The following is a 20,603-nucleotide window of genomic DNA, read 5'->3' as shown; positions in this document are numbered from 1 at the left end:
TGCTGTGCCTGTTCTTCTGTCTTTCTCTGGATTTCACCAAGTCCTTAAAACTCATCAGAAGATGTTCCTCATGCTTTAAGCTTTCTCCCTTGTTTCAGCTCATGGTCATCTCTACCTTTTGTAGCCCCAAGGTTTTCTCTACATCTTTGTCCAATGAAGCCTTATTTAGATTATATCTTAAAGTATGTCTTATTAGTCAATCTTTTTGAAAGTGTATCTCCAATCTCTCCAGCTAAATTAAAGCCCCCAAGCAAAAGGAACATACGTTACGCTGCTTTACCTTTTCCATAGGACTTCAGCACCACCTTGACATTGCGTATACTGAATATTTACCATTAATAAGTTGGAGTCCCTGATTGGTGCACACGGTTAACCCACTCTACTGCCAACCAAAAGGCTGGAGGTTCAAGTCTACCCACAGGTACCTCAGAAGAAAGACCTGGAAATCTACTTCCCAAGAATCACCCATTGAAAACTCTATGAAGCAAGTTCTACTTTGACACATATGGGGTCACTGTGAATTGGAATTGACTCGACAGCAACTGATACTTATGTGTTGTTAGTGCTAAATCTCAACAAGCACAAAGGCTTTAAACTAATGATTCCCAATCCTGGCTGTACCTTAGAATCACCTGGGGAATAAGTAAAAATGCTAATGCTTAGGCTTCATCTTAGCCCAGCAAATCAGGATCTCTGAGGGTGATGTTCAATCTTCACACCTGGATAATACTGTTACAACCAAGGTTGGGAACCATTGGATTCAACAGATGAAGTAATATAAGCCAGTGTTTCCCAGCCTGATTGATTGTCACAATCAAGATGGAGAGAGCACTGGTGTGGGTAAAGATGCTTTGTGCATTGCAAAGTGCTCTACAAATATCAGACAATGTTATTATGGTACATTTGGAAGTGTCAGTGCTTTGAGGAAGATTCTCTAACCCTAAATTGTTTAATAGCTAACAAAAGAGCTTACCCGTAATAGCTTTCTGAATAATAGCTTTCATACCAGATGCGTAAGCCTTGTTCCTTTTGCTAACTTAAAAATATTCGAACTCTGTGTCTTTTCCAGGTTAGCAAACATTCAGCAGCAGACCCTCTCAAGATTGTCTACTTGCCCTTCTTCTTGTTGAGCTGCCACACTTGGAAGCAGGAGATGGGCTCAGCAGCAGCCAACAGGCCATGATCCAGAAGGAGCAGTGAGGGATAGAGCTGCTGGTAAGACACAGGCATGAGAAGTTTACAAAAGCTTGGCTCGTTTGTGAGGAGTATAAATTTACTCCCAATTTAACATTTGACTTCTTTTCCATCCTTCAAGTCTAAGTTACTCAGTACTCTCTCAAATACCTTTATCTATACCTGGGACACTTGGCTTTTAAGATCTGTGAATCCCCTAAAATCATGTACTCAGTTGTATGTATATGTACATTTTTCTGGGGAAAGGGACAATTTTTATCATATTCTCCATGTCTATGCATTTTAAAAAGAGAGGTAAGAACTATTCAAATATAGCTACCTGCATGGAGAAATATATCTATAACCACTTGTCACAACATTGCTCTCCTCTATTTTTACCTCACTTATGGAGACCTAGTGGCACAGTGGTTAAGAGCTACAGCTGCCAACAAAAAGGCCGGCAGTTTGAATCTACCAGCCACTCCTTGGAAACCCTGTTGGGCAGTTCTACTCTGTTCTGTAGGGTTGCTATGAGTTGGAACTAACTCAGCACACCTAATAACAACAACAACATGGCCACTTCTGTCTCCATCTTGCTAAGGACCAAAAATTTGGTATTTGTGGCTCTTCACAGGTCTGAAAAGTGAGTACCCACCAGGCCTATATAGCCAGGCCTCACGACAGTTTGGCCCCGTGGAAGTAGCTGAGACCTAAAGCATGAAACGCATGCTTTAGGAGTGCCTTTGTCATTCTTTACACAATTTTCTGAAAATATAAATAAAGACACAGAAAGGATATACCAAATTCTTTTTTTTTTTAAATCATTTTCTTATAGTTGGTCTTAATAAAGTTTCCAAGTTATGGGATAATTCTTGTTTATTCCTTCCTGTTCTCTGTCTCACCTCCCAAACCCGACTTCTAATTTGTTCTAAATGCCATTGACCTGCTAGTGAGTGTAACAACCTAAGGGTTATTTATCAGACCGTTATAGTTTATGGGGATGCACAAAAGTAGAGAACTGTTTTTTTATTCCAAAATATTTATGATGAAGACTAGAACAAATTTACTATCTTACCTGTGTTTGTACCATAAGCCAATTAAAACCGTAGAGATATTATGGGAAAGAAAATGGAGGTTGGGCAGAGGAAAGGAAGAATTTGGAATTTTCTTTCTTCTGTAACTTTTAGCAGGTAGTTTAGCTTCAGATTCACTATTTCTTGTTTGTGCATTCAGCATAACAGATCTTCTAAAAAGCCTGTGTAGCAATAATCTCTGCCATCACTCCAGAAGCCTGAGGATATAAGTATCCACTCTGCCACCTGATACTTCTTAGAGACTGACCCAGTGCTGGGAAATTCTTTCCAGTGTGTCCTCAATTAAACTCCCATGATTCCTGGATGTTGCCATTTTCAAGTCATACGGCAAGTGCCTCTGCCTAGATTACCTCTCTGAGCTGGGAATTTGAAGTCACTATGAGAGAAAGAGAGCTCAGCACAGTAGTGACTCTCAGAATGAAAATTTTCCCCTTGCATGTTAATGTTTTTAGAGTAATCATTGTCACTGAAAATAGACTTCCTCTTTCCCCTCTCTTGCTGGAAAATCTTAGGTAATTATGAATAAAGCATTCTTTACTTTTCCCTTCCTCCCTTGATGAATGTTTTACCTTGCACTGTGAGGACTGTGGCCACTCATTCTGTACTTGTCTTTTACGTGAGAACTAAGAAAGCATTTCTAAGATGGAATTTTTATCTCGTTAGTGGTCATTACATTAGTCAGAGATTTTTTTCTTCTTGGAGGTGAAGGGTGGGTAAGCAAGGAAATATGAAAGTTTAGGAAAAAGTTTAAGATAAATCACTAACAAGAGAAGAGGACAAGGCATGAAAATATTAGTTTTTTTTTTTTTGTGTAAGAAAGAAGATTTTACAAGTTAAGTCCCTCAGAAGTTATTACCTCTTATCCAAAAGGAATCTTATTTTGTATTGAGATTTTTACAATTGGATAAACTGAGGAATTATTTCCAGTAGGAAATAAGCCTAGGACCTTATTTTCAGTAATATTTACCAGCAGTGTTTATGAGAAAAATCACTTAATCTTCGTTTTATTTGGCAAGGAGGAAAACAGGTAATAATGGATGATAATGATGAGATTTTCTTATAGATTAGAGTCTGGCACATAGTAAGTTTCCAATTTTATATTAGTATTTTTTTTAATTATCATTACTATTATTGTTATTTAACACTATTATTCATGTTACTATCCATTTTTTTAAATAGTGAACTCAGTAAAAATATATTTATTGGGTACTTATCAAATACTGAACACTATTCTAAGAGCTGGGAATGCACTCATGAGCAAAACAGACAAAAATCTCTGTTCTTACAGAGCTTAGAATCTAGACTGACTGCCGTAAACAAGATAAATAAATAAAACTTTGTAATATATTAAATTCCCAAAAGTGCTAAGCATAAAAAAATTAAGCAAGAAAAGAAAACTGGGGGCATAACAAGGTAGAAATAGAAGATGGAGTTGTCAAGGAAGGCCTCATGAGAAGAATTTTTTTTTGAGTAAAAACCTGAAAACAAACCATGAAGTTATGTGGGAGAGACCATCCCAACGAGTGCAGAAAAGCATTTGTAAAAGTAAGTATGGACCTAGAGTAGTAAAAGGTTTTCACAGGGTGACTCAAAGAGAATCAGAAAATCTTACACATCTTAATTTTATACCACCAATCAGATTTACACATATGCCCAAGTAAGTGCTACAATGAAGAACTTTGGAAGTTCAAGTAATGGCAAGGTCAGTCTGGACTGAAACAGAGGGGACTTCATAAGGGAAGGTGACAGGGTGTGGCCTGGACCTTGAAGAATAGGAAGAATTTGGATAGATAATAAGGAATGACATTCTAGTGGAGAGAAGTAGAGGGGAAACAGCATGAGATGGAGTGAAATAAGAATGTTAGCTCTTAGGGCAGGGATGGCGCAGAGGTCAGAGGGTGGGGTGGCAGAGGAGAAGCTGCCCTACCCTGAAAAGAGTTCATGTTGGCAAATAGAGAGAAGATGGAAAAGAAGGGTGTGGCCAAATTTTGTAAAACCCTAAATCTAAGATAAAGATTGCATGTTATCCTACAACTACTGGGGAGCAATCGAAGCAGGTGAGTAGCAAGATGAATTCATGTTTTTAGCAGTGCTATTTTTTAGATAAGGTTTAGAAAAGTAACAAGAGATGGAGGAAGTCATTGCAAAATGCAGTAATTTGAGAGTGAGATTAAGAATATGGATTCTGATAGAGATAAGAATGGAAAGGGAGGATATAGATTTGATATATTTTAAGAAAATCGTGAGGATTAAATTATTTGCACGTGGGAGATAAAGGAGAAGAAACTTGGCCTTAGAGTTTTAAAATGCCCAATTAAGTGTTGACACTAAACTAAACAGGCAAAATAGAGTATATTGAGTGTTTGAATTCAAGATCAGTGAGGGTGAGACAATTCAATATAGATATTCTAAAGACTACTGAAGATAAAGTTTTCTAGTATTTTACATTTAAAATTCATGTAAATAGTAACATAGTACCAAAATTCTTTGAGAATATATGTATCCAATTTTTATTTTTTAAATACAGTTTGAGTAACAGAATCATAACATAATTTCTCAAAAAGCGACCCTTAGGCATTATCTAGTCCAACTGGCTCATTTTGTGGAAAAATAAAAAGGGTATCCAGAAATGTTATGTGATTCCCCTAAGGTCGTGTCATTATCTATTGGCAGAGCCTGGATTAGACCCAGGCCTCCACATATTTAGAGCTTTCTCCCAGCTCTCCATGCTATCTATAAAAAGTGTTATTGATTTGTATTTTGCCCGTTTTCTTGTGGAGACAATGGTTAGAAGTTTTGGATTTGCCAATTAGCAGTATCTTATTGCCATTCTTCTAATTAATGGAATTTTTACCCTCTGGCATGGAACAGAAAGGTAGAAATGTAATTTATTTAGAAGCTTCACTTTTCTTGACTGACTTAATAATTTTCTCCTGCTTATACCAAAAAAACCTATTGTCAATTTCGACTCTTACTGACCTTTATAAGACAGAGTAGAACTGCTTCATAGGGTTTTCGAGAAGCAGCTCATGGATTTGAACTGCCAACCTTTTGGTTAGCAGCTGAGCTTTTAACCACTGTGCCATCAGGGCTCCTTTCCTATTTGTAGTCATTGTTAATGTTTTATGACTTAAAATGTCATCTTTCTTTCTCTTCAATAGTTTGAGAAGGAGTAAGTATTTCTAATGCTATATATTTTTTTCTGATTGTTATTCAGAAGGGAAAAGAAAACTTATCTCAAATTTAAACCATCATCTGGACTTTAAAACTAAAATTGCAAATGTTCCTCCCTTACAGACCATTCTTACGAATTAAAATCCATTGTCATTGTTTTAGCAAACCAGATCAAGTTATGCTTTGTGAGTCACAGGTTTTTAAAATCAAAATTGACCCTAAAGATCATCTACTGTAGTGCTCTTCAAACTGAACTTTCAGACTATTATTCTGCTACCCAGCTGTTATTTAATGTTTTCTTATTTTAAATAATTATCAAGAGAGTTGAAATATATTTAAAATAGAAAATATTTTTCTGTTTATAATAGCTCTGCAATTCTGTCTTTGTACATGTCTTTACTTTCTCCATTGCAGGTGCTACAATATGATACAAATCATGACTGAACTGTGTGGGAACTTTGGTTGTATATAGTGTCTTACATATATGTTAAGGCCCAGTAGTCGCTAAATTCTAAGAGACTGAATTAGAAAAGACCATTGGTATTCTCATGGGATTGAGCTGAAAATTTTGGCAATCCCTAAATTCACAAATAGCACTATGGCATTTTTTGCATTAATGCATGTCCACATCTGACTTGTACTTTGAGTTTAGAACAAGTAAGCCATATTAAAATAGACTGTACCCAGTGAAAGTCATTTTCACCATTCTTGTGTTTCAGTTTCCCCATCAAAAGGTGAAGTATCAGTTGCCTTTATTGATCTCATAGGATATTTTAAGCAGAAGTGAGAGTCTCGGTGAAAACACTTTGTATTCTAAAAGAAAGTTGCAATGCAAAGAAAGGCCTAGAGATGTTTACCCATCTTTACAGGTATTAATCTGACCCTACCTTTTTCTCAAAATGTGCAAATAATGTGAGGTGTCTTAGCTGAGACGGTCAAGAGACAAGTAATGATTTTCTGGGAGAATCCGTGATCATATGGTACATCTTGTGTATTTGTATAAGACTTTCATAATTTTCCTGCCAAGGGCACATAACCAAAACAAACAAACAAACTCGTTGCCATTGAGTTGATTCCAACTCATAGCGACCCTATAGGACAGAGTAGAGTTGCCCCATAGAGTTTCCAAGGAGCACCTGGTGGATTTGAACTGCTGACCTTTTGGTTAGCAGCCATAGCACTTAACCACTATGCTGCACATACTCTCCTAAAATTTTGTTGGTGGTCTTAAAAAAGGACTTAAAAAAAAAATCTTAGCCATTATTCTTCTCAAGATCTTGAATCCTCATCCACATTTGCATGTGTGTGCATACACACACACACACCCTTCCCTAAATCACCCCCAAAGTTGCTTCCTGCTTCTTAAAAAAACATTGAACTTGTTCAGTATGAACTTCTTTTGAGTTCTTTTCTACCCACACCCCCAAATTCAGCTTATCCACATAGCTACGTTTCTTACCATTCCTCAGAATCTTTTCACTTTTCCATGAATTAATAATTTCCTAATGGATTCCTCTGCTTGCATTCTTACATTTTTTCTGAAGGTCATTTCAAAGTGCCGCAGTGTGCCGGTTCTTCAATGCAGATATGACTTTGTATACCCCTCCTTAATACCCTGTGAAGGATACCCATTGTCATACTTGTTATAGCAGCAGAAGCTCACCCTTCCTCCAAAGTTTTTGCAATTAAAATAGAGTTTATCTGGTGAATGCAGAGCTGGGGGGAGGGAGCTTTTGGAGCCAGCTATCTATCCCCTCTTCAGTCAGTATGGTCTTGAGCAGCTTTGTCAACCCCAACGTCAGGCCCCAGTGGTCAAAATGGTGAAGCAGGTGTAGGGCAAGGAAGATTTTCAGGTAGCCTTGAACAATGCTAGAGATAAACTTGTAGTATTTGACTTCTCAGCCACATGGTGTGGGCCTTGCAAAATGATCAAGCCTTTCTATCACTCCCTCTCTGAAAAGTATGTCATTGTGGTGTTCCTTGAAGTTGATGTGGATCACTGTCAGGATGTTGCTTCAGAGTGTGAATTCAAATGCATGTCAACGTCTCAGTTTTATAAAAAGGGATGAAAGGTGGGTGAATTTCCTGGCACTTAATAGGAAAAACTTGAAGCTACCACTAATGACTTAAGCTAATGATGTTTTCTGAAAACATAATCATAATTTAACATAATCATAGTAACTTTTATTTATAAAAAAGAAAGATCAAGTGCAAAGATTATATGCTCAAATGCCATCTTATTATAAATGACAATAAAATATTCATTCTACCCTTTAACAACAACAACAAAAAGCACCCTAGGAATCTTAAAAACTCAGTTTTGAAAACTGCTGGTCTGCAGGAAATAGAGGTCAATCTCTGTGCTTGACATTCCTGATCTAGCTTCTGATTATTCTTCAGCCTCCTCTGTCACCATGTTGTCTCAGAAATTCTGTGGTGTAATAATTCATAACTCATTTTTAATAGATCGTGAACATTACATTATTTTCTCATACTTTCAAGCCTTTATACCAGTTTTTCCTCCTCTTGTGAACTGTTTTTTTCACCTAAAGACTCAGTTCAGATTCCATACCAGGAAAGCCTCAGGTTTGTGGCACTCATGTTCCTCAAACAGCACACTATAGTCTTTTGTTTGTGCCTGTCCTCTCTAAAAACTATGAAATACCTAGGACAAAGACTGTCTTAGCTTCTTATTCCTAATGTCTTACACAGTGTCTGGTTACATAATAGGCACTCAGTTACACCCTTCAAAAGAACCAGTTAACTTCATGATCTTTTTTATATCTTTTATTTATCTTTAACCCCAATTAGCTCCTTCTCAGAATAGATGCAGCACCCGGCCTTTAAGGAGGGTGGGGAGGTGGGAGTGAGTAGTTGGAACTTCAAGTGTTGAGGCTTGCAAAGTTAAATTATTTCAGAACTTGAATCTCAGAGATCTCTAATTGTATCTAATGGTTGTGGAATATTTGATACTTTTTTTTTAAGTCTATTATGGTAAACTATAGCATAAAATTTGACATTTCATTCCTTTTTATGTGTACAGTTCAGTAGCATTAATTACAGCCATCACCACCATCTATTTCCAAAACATTTTAATCACCTCAAACAGAAACTCTGTACCATTAAGTAATAATTCTTCCTTCTCCCTTCCTCATCCCCTAGTAACCTGTAATTTACTTTGTCTCTATGAATTTTCCTATTCTAGATAATTCATATAAGCGCAATCATACCATATTTGCCCTTCTGTGTTTGGCTTGTTTTGCTTAGCATGTTTTCAAGATTCATCCATATAATAGAATTCATTCCTTTTTATAGATGAATAACATTCACTGTATATGAATATATCACATTTTGTTTATCCATTCACCTGTTGATGGACACCTGGAATGTTTCTGCCTTTTGGCTATTGTAAATTGCCATTCCAGTGCTGCCACGAACATTGGTATTACAATTATCTGCTTGAGTCCCTGCTTTCAAGCCTTTTAGGTATATATCTAGGAGTGGAATTGCTAGATCATTTGGTAGTTCTATGTTTAACTTTTTGAAGAACTGCCAAACTGTTTTCCAAGCAGTTGTACCGTTGTACATTCCCGCAAGCAGTGGTTAAGGGTTTTAATTTCTCTGTATATTCACCAACACTTTTTACCTCCTGATTTTTTGTTAATAGCCACCCTAGTGAGCGTGAAGTAGTATGTCATTGTGTTTTGATTTACATTTCCCTAATCAACTCCACAAGGAGCCCTAGTGACACAATGGTTAAACACTGGACTACTAACATAAAGGTCAGTGGTTCGAACCTGCCAGTTGCTCTGAGGGAAGAAGACCTGGTGATCTGCTCCCGTAAAGACTACAGCATAGGAAACCCCATAGGGCAGTTTTGATCTGTTCTACAGGGTCAGTATGAGTCAGAATTGACACGATGGCACGCAACAATAACAATCGACTTCGTGGTAACGGACAACAGTGACTAATGATGTTGTACATCTTTCATGTGTTTATTGGCCATTTGTATATCTTTTTTGAAGAAATGTCTGTTCAAATCCTTTGCCAATTTCTTAATTGTCTTTTTGTTGTTGAGTTGTAGGATGTTTTTGTTTGTATATTCTAGATATTAAACCCTTACCAGAAATATAGTTCATGGTTCCCAAATATTTTCTCCCATTCTGTAGGTTGTCTTTTCACTTTCTTGATGACTTTTTTTTTTTAATTATACTTAGATGAAGGTTTACAGAACAAACTAGGTTTTCATTAAGCAATTAGTGAACATATTGTTTTGTGGCATTGGTTACCAACCCTACAACATGTCAGTACTCTCCCCTTCTCAACCTTGGGTTCCCTATTAACCAGTTTTCCTGTCTTCTCCTGCCTTCTAGTCCTTGCCCCTGGGCTGGTGTGCACCTTTAGTCTCTTTTTGTTTTATGGGCCTGCCTAATCTTTGGCTGAAAGGTGAACCTCAGGAGTGACATCATTACTGAGCTAAAAGGGTTTCCAATGTACATACTCTTGGGTTTCTCCAGTCTCTGTCAGACCAGTAAGCCTGGTATTTTTTTGTGAGTTAGAATTTTGTTCTACATTTTTCTCCAGCTCTGTCTAGGACCCTCTATTGTGACCCTGTCAGAGCAGTCAGTGGTGGTAGCTGGGCACCATCTTGTTGTGCTGCTCTCAGTCTAGTGGAGGCTGCAGTAGTTGTGGTCCATTAGTCCTTTGGACTAATCTTTCCCTTGTAGCTTTGGTTTTTTTCATTCTTCCTTGCTCCAGATGGGGTGAGACCAGTGGAGTATCTTAGATGGCCACTCACAAGCTTTTAAAACCCCAGACACTACTCATCAAAGTAGAATGCAGAACATTTTCTTTATAAATTATGTTATGCCAGTTGAGCTAGATGTTCCCTGAGACCATGGTCCCCACAACCCCTATCCCAGCAGTTCGGTCCCTCAGAGAGTTTGGATGTGTCTGTGGAGCTTCCATGACCTTGCCTTGGACAACTTTTGATCACAAAATTTTTTAATTTTGAGTAAGTCCAATTTATGTTTTCTTTTGTCACTCATCCTTCTGATGTCATATTTAAGAATCCATTGCTGAATAAGAGGTCTTAAAGATTTACTCCTATGTTTTCTTCCAAAAATTTTATTATTGTAGCTATTTATGCCATTGATCCATTTTGACTTAATTTTTGAGAGGTAGGGGGTCCAGCTTCTTTCATTTGCATGTGGAAAACCGGTTGCCCTAGCACTGGTTCTTTCCCCCGCTGAATGAAATTGGTACCTTTATAAAAAATTATTGACCAGAGACATATGTATTTATTTCTGGACTCTCAGTTCTATTCCATTGGTCTGTGTATCAAACCTTATTGCCAGTAACACCCTGTAGCTTTGTAGGAAGTTTTAAAATTAGGAAATGTCAGTCTTTCAACTTTCTTCATCTTTCTCAAGATTGTTCTGATTACTTGAGGTCCCTTGCCATTCTGCTGGCATGGTGGTTGTTAACCAAAAGCTTGGCAGTTTGAATCCACCTGGTGCTCCTTGGAAACCCTATGGGGCAGTTCTCCTGTGTCCTGTAGGGTCACTGTGAGTCAGAATTGATTTGACAGCAATGGGTTTTTGTCATTCCATATGAATTTGAGAATTGGCTTTTCCATTTTTGCAAAGGGGTTTTGGGATTTTGATAGGGACCACTTTGTGTATTGACATAATATTAACAATATTGTCTTCCAGTCAATGGACATGATGTGTCTTTTCATTTATTTAGATCTTCTTTAATTTCTTTCAGCAACATTTTATAGTTTTCAGTGTCTAAGTCTTTCACGTCCTTGAATTATTCCTAGTTATTTTATTTTTTTAGATGCTATTATAAGTGGAATTGTGTTCTTAATTTCATTTTTAGATTATTTATTACTGTTATGTAGGAACACAACTGATTTTTGTGTGTTGATCTAGTACCCAGCAACTTTGCTGAATTGTTTATTAGCTCTAGTAGCTTTTTTGTGGATTCTTTGGGATCTTCTATATATGGGATCATGTCATCTGTAAGTAAAAAAAAAAAACAAGATAGTTTTATCTCTTCCTTTCTGATTTGGATGCTGTTTATTTATTTTTCTTGCCTAATTGCTCTGACTAGAACTTTCAGTACTATGTTAAATAGCAGTATTTAAAGCAAGCAATCTTATCTTCTTCTTGCTCTTAGGGAGAAAACTTTCAGTCTTTTACTGGTGGATAGCTGTGGGTTTTTTATAAATGCCCAGCATTGATGGTTCAGTGGAAGAATTTTCACCTTCTGTGTGGGAGATCTGGCTTCTATTCCTGGCCAATGCACTCATGTACAGCCTCTATCTCTCCCTCGATGTATAAGAAGGGTAACAAGCACCCAGGAGGAATCTCTAAATTTGCATCCCCCCGTTTCATTGATGGAGGGAGGTGGGAGGTGGATGATCCCCAGCCAGCCTTATCTGGTGCTCCTTGGACTGTGCTTGGGAGCAAATGCCCTCCCCAACTAATATCACACACAAGTAAAATTTTGCTGAAGATCATTCAAAAATGGTCGCAGCAGTACATCGATGGGGAACTGCCAGAAATTCAAGCCAGATTCAGAAGAGGACATGTAACAAGGAATATCATTGCTTACGTCAGGTGGATTTTGGCTGAAAGCAGAGAATGCCAGAGAAGTGTCTACCTGTGTTTGATTGACTATGCAAAGGCATTCAACTGTGTAGATCATAACAAATTATGGATAACATTGAGAAGAACGGGAATTCCCGAACATTTCATTATGCTCATGCAGAACCTGTACATAGATCAAGAGGCATTCGTTCAAACAGAACAAGGGGATACTGTGTGGTTTAAAATCAGAAAAGGTGGGCTTCAAGATTGTATTCTTTCACCATACTTATTCAATCTGTATGCTGAGCAAATAATCTGAGAAGCTGGACTATATGAAGAACAATGCATCAGGATTGGAGGAAGACTAACAACCTGTGATATGCAGATGACATAACCTTGCTTGTTGAAAGTGAAAAAGACTTGAATCACTTACTTCAGTATGGATTACACCTCAACATAAAGAAAACAAAAATCCTTATAACTGGACCAATAAGCAACATCATAATAAATGGAGATAAGATTGAAGTCAAGGGTTTCATTTTATTTGGATCCACAGTCAAGACCCATGAAAGCAGCAGTCAAGAAATCAAATGATGCATTGCATTGGGCAAATCTGCTGCAAAAGACCTCTTTAAAGTGTTGAAAAGTAGATATCACTTTGAAGACTAAGGTGCACTTGACTCAAGCCATGATATTTTCAGTTGCCTCATATGCATGCAAAAGCTGAACAGCGAATAAGGAAGACAGAAGAATAACTGATGCCTTGAATTACGGTGTTGGTGAAGAATATTGAATATACCATAAACTGCGAGAAGAATGAACAAATCTGTCTTAGAAGAAGTACAACCAGAGTGCTCCTTAGAAATGAGGGTGGAGAGACTTCATCTCACATACTTTGCACGTGTTATCTGGAGGGACCAATTCCTGAAGATGGACATCATGCTTGGTAAAGTAGACGCACTGCCGTCGAGTCAATTCCGAATCATAGCGACCCTATATGACAGAGTAGAACTGCCCAGTAGAGTTTCCAAGGAGCAAAGTAGGAGGTCATCAAAAAAGGAAAATCCTCAGTGAGATAGACTGACACAGTGGATGCAAAAATGGGCTCCAACATAGCAGCAGTTGTGAGTATGACACAGGATCAGGCAGTGTTTCTTTTGGTTGTACATAGGGTCACTATGAGTGGGAACCAACTCAACAGCACCTAACAACAACAAACTCCCCTTGCTACATCTGTGTCTTAATGGATGCTTATGTATTTCTTTGATGCAGAACAGGTTTCAGCAGAGTCTCCAGAGCAAGGTAGACTAGGAATAAAGGCCTGATGGCCTACTTCCAAAAATCAGCCAGTGAAAACCCTATGGATCACAACAGCCCAATATGCAGCCAATCATGCGGATTGTTCAGGACCAGGCAACATTTTGTTCCTTTGTGCATGGGATTGCCATAAATTGGGAGGCTACTTGACAGCAGATACAACAGTATCATGTTGAGGAATTTCCCTTATATTCGTAGTTTGTTGAGTGTTTTTAATCATGACAAGTTGATGAATTTTGTCATTCTTTTCTGCATTGACTGAAATGCTTATGTGTGTGTGTGTTTTCCCCCTTTGTTCTGTTAATGTGGTGTGTTACACTGATTGATTTTCTTATGTTGAACCACCATTGCATTCCTGGGATAAATCTCACTTGGTCATGATGTATAATCACTTTAACATGCCCTTGGATTCAGTTTTCTAGTATCTTGCTGAGGATTTTTGTACCTGTATTAATAAGGAGTATTGATCTGTAATTTTCTTTTCTTCTAGTGTCTTGATTTGCTTTTGATGTCAGTGTAATGCTGGCCACATAGAATGAGTTAGGAAGTGTTAACTCCTGTTTCTTTTAAAGAGTTTAAGATGGGTTGCTGAACTTTTCATCCAATGTTGAACTTTTCTTTTTTGGGAGGTTTTGGTTACTGATTCAGTCTCTTTACTTGTTATAGGCCTATTGAGATTTTTTATGTCTTCTTTAGTATCAGTAGTTGTTTCTTCTAGGATTTTGTCCATTTCATCTAGTTTATTTTAATTTATTGGCATACTGTTACTTTTAATTTTTTTCCCTAAAGTATCTACCCAAATTCAGTTGGTTATTGTTGGGGTTTGTGTTTTGTTGGCTGTTTTGTGAGACTTTATCTAAGGATGCATTCAGGGTTCTAATTCCAATAATATTGATGACAATAAATACCTCAGTATACAAAAATAAAAACACAACAGTTGCCTTAGAGTCAATTCCAACTCATGGCGACCCCATGTATGTCAGAGTAGAACTATGCTCCATAGGATTTGCAGAAGGCTTTTCTTCCAAGGTATCTCTGGGTGAGCTCCAACTACCAACCTTTCAGATGGCAGCCAAGTGCATTAACTGTTTGTACCACCCACAGACCTGTCTCACCATAGAAAGAGAAATTTGAGAGATATGTGGATGATGATGATATTTGATAGCTCTTGCTCTTGTTGTTAATTGCCATCAAGTTGATTCCAACTCATGGCGACCCCATGTGTAGAATTTCTCCATAGGGTTTTCAAGGCTGTGACCTTTTAGAAGCAGTTCACCAAGTCTGTCTTCCGAGGTACCTCTGGGAGGGTTCAAACCACCAACCTTTCAGCTAGTAGTAGAGTGCTTAATCATCATTTATGCCACCTAAAAAACTCCTAAATTTTTTGATGTCTATTAGGTTTTTTGTTTTTTTTTTTGATGAATAAACTTGCTCAAGACGTTGTTTAGGAAGACATGAACACAGGAGATGTTTTTAAAATTACAGAAAGTTAGTTGATGCTATCTTTTCTTACTAGCAGTGTTTTTTGTGGTGTTCTACTTTTCACTTTTAGGGAAGATGATGAAAGTGGTTAAGTGTACTTTCAAATGGAGGCTCTTGTGGGAGGCCAAGTATTTCCCATTGCTGTCCAGGTGCTTTGTGATATTGTAGTGGGAAGATATGCAAACTTGCAGGGCTCAGTCAATATGCTAGATCTCTAAAGAACATTTTAGAAAAGACTTCTGAGCTCCCAGTTCCCTACCCAAATAATAAAGTGATTATTAAAATCCATAGCTATATGGGAGGGCAAAACAAACTTCTCACGTCAAATGCAGAATTGAAGATAAACATTTAAAATGTATTTTACTGAGAACAAAAAAAAATTTATAGACTTTTGTCACATATTTATTAACATGTATACAACCAGATGATCGCGAAAAGTTTTCTCTTATTCAGTTTCAGACTTTTTTTTTAAGATAGAAGATATTTTTATTTGTTTGATTTGTATTATAGTTGCCTCTTCTCCTTTTTTCAAAAATTCTACTTTCGAAAAGTCAGTCACTTTTAAGACATTTTAAGAATTGAAATTACTATGATACTTATTCTCTTAGTTTCTCTAGAGTAACAAGGTGGAAATACCTGCCTAAATGTATTTAATAAATATTTCTTTTCATTGAGTGAAGGGACCATTGTCCCGTACAGAGAAAAATATCAAAATGTTTTTTATACTTAGTTTTTATTATGATGTAGTAGATACTTCTCGTCATTAATATGGGTCATACAACTGAAATATATCATAAAATGCTACGTTCAAATCTTTATTGAGGCTAGTTAAAGGATACAGAAAGAGGAAATAGGGAGAAAGAAGTAGCCAGGAAATTAAAAGGAGAACAGAATGTTTCCTACATCCATAAGAATCTAAGTGTTTATAAAAAAATTGCTATTCCTATCATCTGGGAGGAATTTTAAAGTTCTTAAAATGTATTTTATTTTAATTCTTCAAATACATTTTAAAGTTTGAAGAAACGAATTCCCTTTCCATACATGCAGAAATGCTCTTTTCAGTCTTTGTAAAAAGTAAGATGTCTAGCCCCTTCTTCGATTCTTCAAAAATGGGAAACTCACTAATTCAGTACATTTTTAGAAGGTTCTATAGTTGAGTATCATGGTGATCTAGAATATGCTACCCTAGGTCTTTTGCTGCATCCCTTTTCACTTGTTTTTATTAGGTGCTGTTGAGTCAATTCTGACTCATAGTAACTCCATGTGACAGAGTAGAACTGCTTCACAGGGTTTGTCAGCTGTAATCCTTATGGTAGCAGATGGCCAGGTCTTTCTCCCTCAAAGCTGCTGGGTGAGTTTCAACCGCCAGCCTTTCAGTCAGCAGCTAAGCACTTAACCGTTGTGCCACCAGTCTTCCTTCTTTTTCAGTTACTGGTCCCTTAAATATTAAAATTTGGTATTTGGTATTTTAGACATGATTAGATCATCGTAGAGTCCCTCTCTGGATACTGCAAATCTATTAATATAGTCCCAGAGTACACTTCCTTTTTTTCACAGCAAGACCATATTGTTTAATCACATTGAAGTTTCAGTCCCCAAACTCTTGTTTGTGGTTTTTTTTTTTTTTTCACATAACCAGCCGATCACTCAGTGATCATAATTTTCTAGTGTTCAAAGATTCCATATTTAGTGTGTTAAATTCCATGTTGCTACTTTTGGCCTGCTCTCCTTTAAGCCTAATGGAATTTATGAAAATCTTTTTTCCATTCAATGTCTTAGTTTATACACATATACCTTCTCCTTCTCTCTCTCATTTCCTCTATAGATTTTGCAACATGACTTTTATGTTTTCTTTGATATTACTGATTAAAATGTTGATATAATTTCTTTTTAAAACGTGGGTTATCACTGAGAGAACAAGTCATAATTTTTTAATTAAAATCCCACCTAAAACTTAGAACAACTTCCATTTGTGAAGTACTGTATTTTCTCTATTTTTAACTTTCTCCTCTGGAAGGTGAAGTCATTTCATATCTTACTTTGTAAAAGAAAAGGATCCACTCTCAAGATACAATGCCATAGTTTTAGAACTTTTAAAAGCTGGTTTTATATTTGCAACTGGTAGCCCTGGGATTTTTGCACTTTAAGGTAGGCAACTGAAGAAGGTTACAACGCAATCCTTAACCATTTCCAAAAAAAAAGACAAACATTGAACTATTGAACTGGCCTGGTCTTGCCAAACTTAAATTTTTTGAAGGCATTTGCTCAGTGATTGGACACTGTGATGAATCATGGACTTAAGCATGTATTAGAAGGTAGGCTTGAATGTGTAGAAGCAATTTTCTCACTTAGGAATTTGTGGTTACTTTTGCCTTTACTTAAGGAAGAGAAAACACTGTCCCACTGGATCTGCAGATAATCCACTTTTCATCTCTGGCCCATTGGTAGACTTATTTTCCACATAATCAATTTATCGGGAATAATAGATAATAGAAACACGAGAATGTCTGGTCCAAACCAAAAACCAAACCCATTGCTGTCGAGTGGATTCCAACTCTTAGCAAACCTATAGGACAGCGTAGAACTGCTCCATAGAGTTTCCAGGGAGCACCTGGTAGATTCAAACTGCTGACCTTTTGGTTAGCAGCCGTAGCATTTAACCACTGTGCCACCAGGGTTTTCATGTTTGGTCTAATGAGGGTCAAAAGATATAAGGGCACAGTGGTTAAGGGCTTGGCTACTAACAGAAAAGTCAGCAGTTCAAATCCAACAGCAGCTCTGTGGGGGAGAAAGATGTGGCAGTCTGCTTCTGTAAAGATTTATAGCCTTGAAACCCTTACAGGGACAGTTTTATTCTGTTCTGCAGAGTCCTGGTGGTACAGTGGTTAAGCATTCAGCTGCTAACCAAAAGTTGGCAGTTCCAATCCACCACCTGCTCCTTGGAAACCCTGTGGGGCAGTTCTACCCTGTCCTATTGGATTGCTGTGAGTCGGAATCAACTTGACAGAAATTGGTTATAAGGTTGCTATGAGTTGGAATCAATTTGATGGGAATGGATTTGGTTTTGGTTTCGATATTGGTAGGAGGAGCTGTGAATTTGTTTTAAAAGAACTTTAGAGAAAAATGGAGCCCTGGTGGTGCAGTAGTTAAGAACTCGGCTGCTAACCAAAAGGTCAACAGTTCAAATTCACCAGCCGCTCCTTCGAAACCCTATAGAGCAGTTCTGCTTTGTCCTATAGGGCTGCTATAGTTCGCAATGAGTTGGAATCAACTCCACTACAATGGGTTTTTTTTTTTTTTTGAGAAAAAAAAAATGTGAATAAATTTTAAAATTCCACTATTGTTTCCCTAAGCCTCAGTTTGTCAACTATTTTTATTTGGGAAAATCCCTTTAAAAGTTTTATTTTGCGAATCTACTAAATGGTATATTTATTAAAAATTTCTGCTACATCCCTACTCTTTGTATGTTCATTTAACTACTGTCTACATTTTTACCTCATTTACTCCCTTTTTTTTAAGTCTTTAACTAGGAGCCTTAATAGTGCAATTGTTAAGCATTTGGCTGCTAAATGAAAGGTGGGCAGTTCAAACCCAGAGCTACTCCATGAAGCAAAGACCTGGTCATCTGCTCCTGTAAAGATTACAGCCTAGGAAACCCGACAGGGCAATTCTCCTCTGCCCTGTAGGGTCACTATGAGTTGAAATTGACTCAGCACTACACAAGAACAACTCTTTAACTGCTCTTCATTTTCCTCTAGGGTCTGGGAAAACTTCTTCCTGCTTATTAGTAAATGAGGTCAAAGGCTGTTTCTTAGGTATGAATATATATCATTTTTGACTCCGAGGTCATACTTTTAATCAGAATGAGAAAGAAGGTTGACTTTGATTTCAGGTGTTTATGCTTGTTTTGTTTTATGTTCGACCCCCAAGTTTTATGGGTATGAGATAATGACGTCTTAAGACACTTGATAGTACTAGGATTGAAACCCCTGTTGTTGAATACTTCTGTCCTTTAAAGTCTGAGAATTCCCTTTAAATCCAGCTATTTATCTGAATCATTTAATACCTGCAAATCAAGAATTTAATTTGGAAACATTACATGTATACATTTTTAAAAGTTGGATGAATCAGCCTTTAAAACAAAATCACCTCTTCTTCTTCAAAAAAGGCACCATTTTCTTTCCCAAACATATAATTGAGAAGAAATCTTTTCCTACTGAAGTGGGTCATGTTTATACATCTTACTTGTTCACTTGTTAATGCAAGGTATTCCCTACAAAGTTTATTTTCATGCATTAATATTAAATAGCACAATAGATATAAGGCAAAAAAAAAAAACTGATTTGAAAATGGTAAATTGTATGTGTGTGTCTGCAATGGTGCTATGTTTATGTTTGTTCCCATTGTAGTGCTCAGTTACTATAGCTTTTAATAAATAAAATATTGATAATATTTAAACAGATGTCTTAATAAATAGAAGTATTGTTCATTTGTGAGAATTTGTTGTTTTTTTTTAACTTTATTTTACTGAGAATTTTAGACTGCTAATTATGGATTATGTTAAACCAAGTATAAAGTAATAGAAGGTCACTTCCAAGGTGGGGCTAGAGTTGAATTTCTGCCAATATAATTAAATCTGTTATCATTAATAGGACACCTTTATCCAAAATCTATGATTACCAGTTTCTGTCCTCGAGGTTTGTATGACCCTGAAAATTACCGCACATTTTGCCAGATAACACCTGTCTCCATTTTCTTAATAATACTTGACATATTGTGCACATAGACATATGTCCAATGAGCTAGTTGCCTGAGCTACAAATACACAAAAATATATCCCTACGTAACTATCTCCAAACTTTAATGTATTATTACAGAGGACTTACACAGACTGTGGATAAATAACATGTATTTATTTTCTTTAATGAATGGGTAATGCTAAAAATAATATGAAAAGCTGATTAATTCTGTTTTTCCTTGTCCTTGAGAAGCCTGAGTCTTCAGAAAGGTGAGAGGGCTGCTTCTGGGTGGAGAGGTGAATTAATGGTGTCACTACAAATACCTCTTTAAAAAACCAAAAATTGCCGTCGAGTCAATTCCAACTCATAGTGACCCTATAGGACAAAGTAGAATTGTCACATAGAGTTTCCAGGAAGCACCTGGTAAATTTGAACTGCCGACCTTTTGGTTAGTAGCTGTAGCTCCTAACCACTATGCATTAAAAAAAAGCCAGTGCCGTTGAGTCGATTCCGACTCATAGGGACCCTATAGGACAGAGTAGAACGGCCACATAGAGTTTCCAAGGAGCGCGTGGCGGATTCGAACTGCGGACCCTTTGGTTAGCAGCTGTAGCACTTAACCACTACGCCACCAGGGTCTCCCACTGTGCATTAGGACCTGTGACTCCTAATTCTTTTTTTACTGTTAATACTACCTCTGACAAATCTGCAATACATGGTTTTTCTCTTGTAATCATTTCATAAGCTCTTAGGTATGACTAGGAAACCCTGTTGGCATAGTGGTTAAGTGCTATAGCTGCTAACCAAAGAGTCAGCAGTTCGAATCCACCAGGCGCTCCTTGAAAACTCTGTGTTGCAGTTCTACTCTGTTGTACAGGGTCGCTATAAATTGGAATTGACTCTATGGCAACGGGTTTGGTTTTTGGTTTTTAGTTATTACTAAGCTTAAAGAAATACAGTAAACATTTTTTTAAATTACTCATTGTTCTTCAGTATGTTGGTGTTTGTTTTCTTCTCTGAAATTTTGT

The 20,603-nt window shown here is 37.1% G+C and overlaps 1 protein-coding gene and 1 pseudogene across 1 annotated transcript in view; both read left to right on the top strand.

Moving 5' to 3' along the window:
- Positions 1–20,603, top strand: part of TET2 (tet methylcytosine dioxygenase 2) — a 130,597-nt gene that overhangs the window by 44,997 nt on the left and 64,997 nt on the right. Inside the window, exon 2 of the mRNA XM_049885592.1 lies at positions 1,070–1,215. The gene's annotated coding sequence lies outside the window, so the exon portion shown is untranslated. The remainder of the gene's footprint in view (positions 1–1,069; positions 1,216–20,603) is intronic.
- Positions 7,259–7,576, top strand: LOC126077531 (thioredoxin-like; annotated as a pseudogene).

Source organism: Elephas maximus, chromosome 5 (genome assembly GCF_024166365.1).
Source record: "Elephas maximus indicus isolate mEleMax1 chromosome 5, mEleMax1 primary haplotype, whole genome shotgun sequence".
NCBI classification, from domain to species: Eukaryota; Metazoa; Chordata; class Mammalia; order Proboscidea; family Elephantidae; genus Elephas; species Elephas maximus.
The sequence above is the reverse complement of the archived record's forward strand: the minus strand, read 5'-3'. Positions and strand labels throughout refer to the sequence as shown.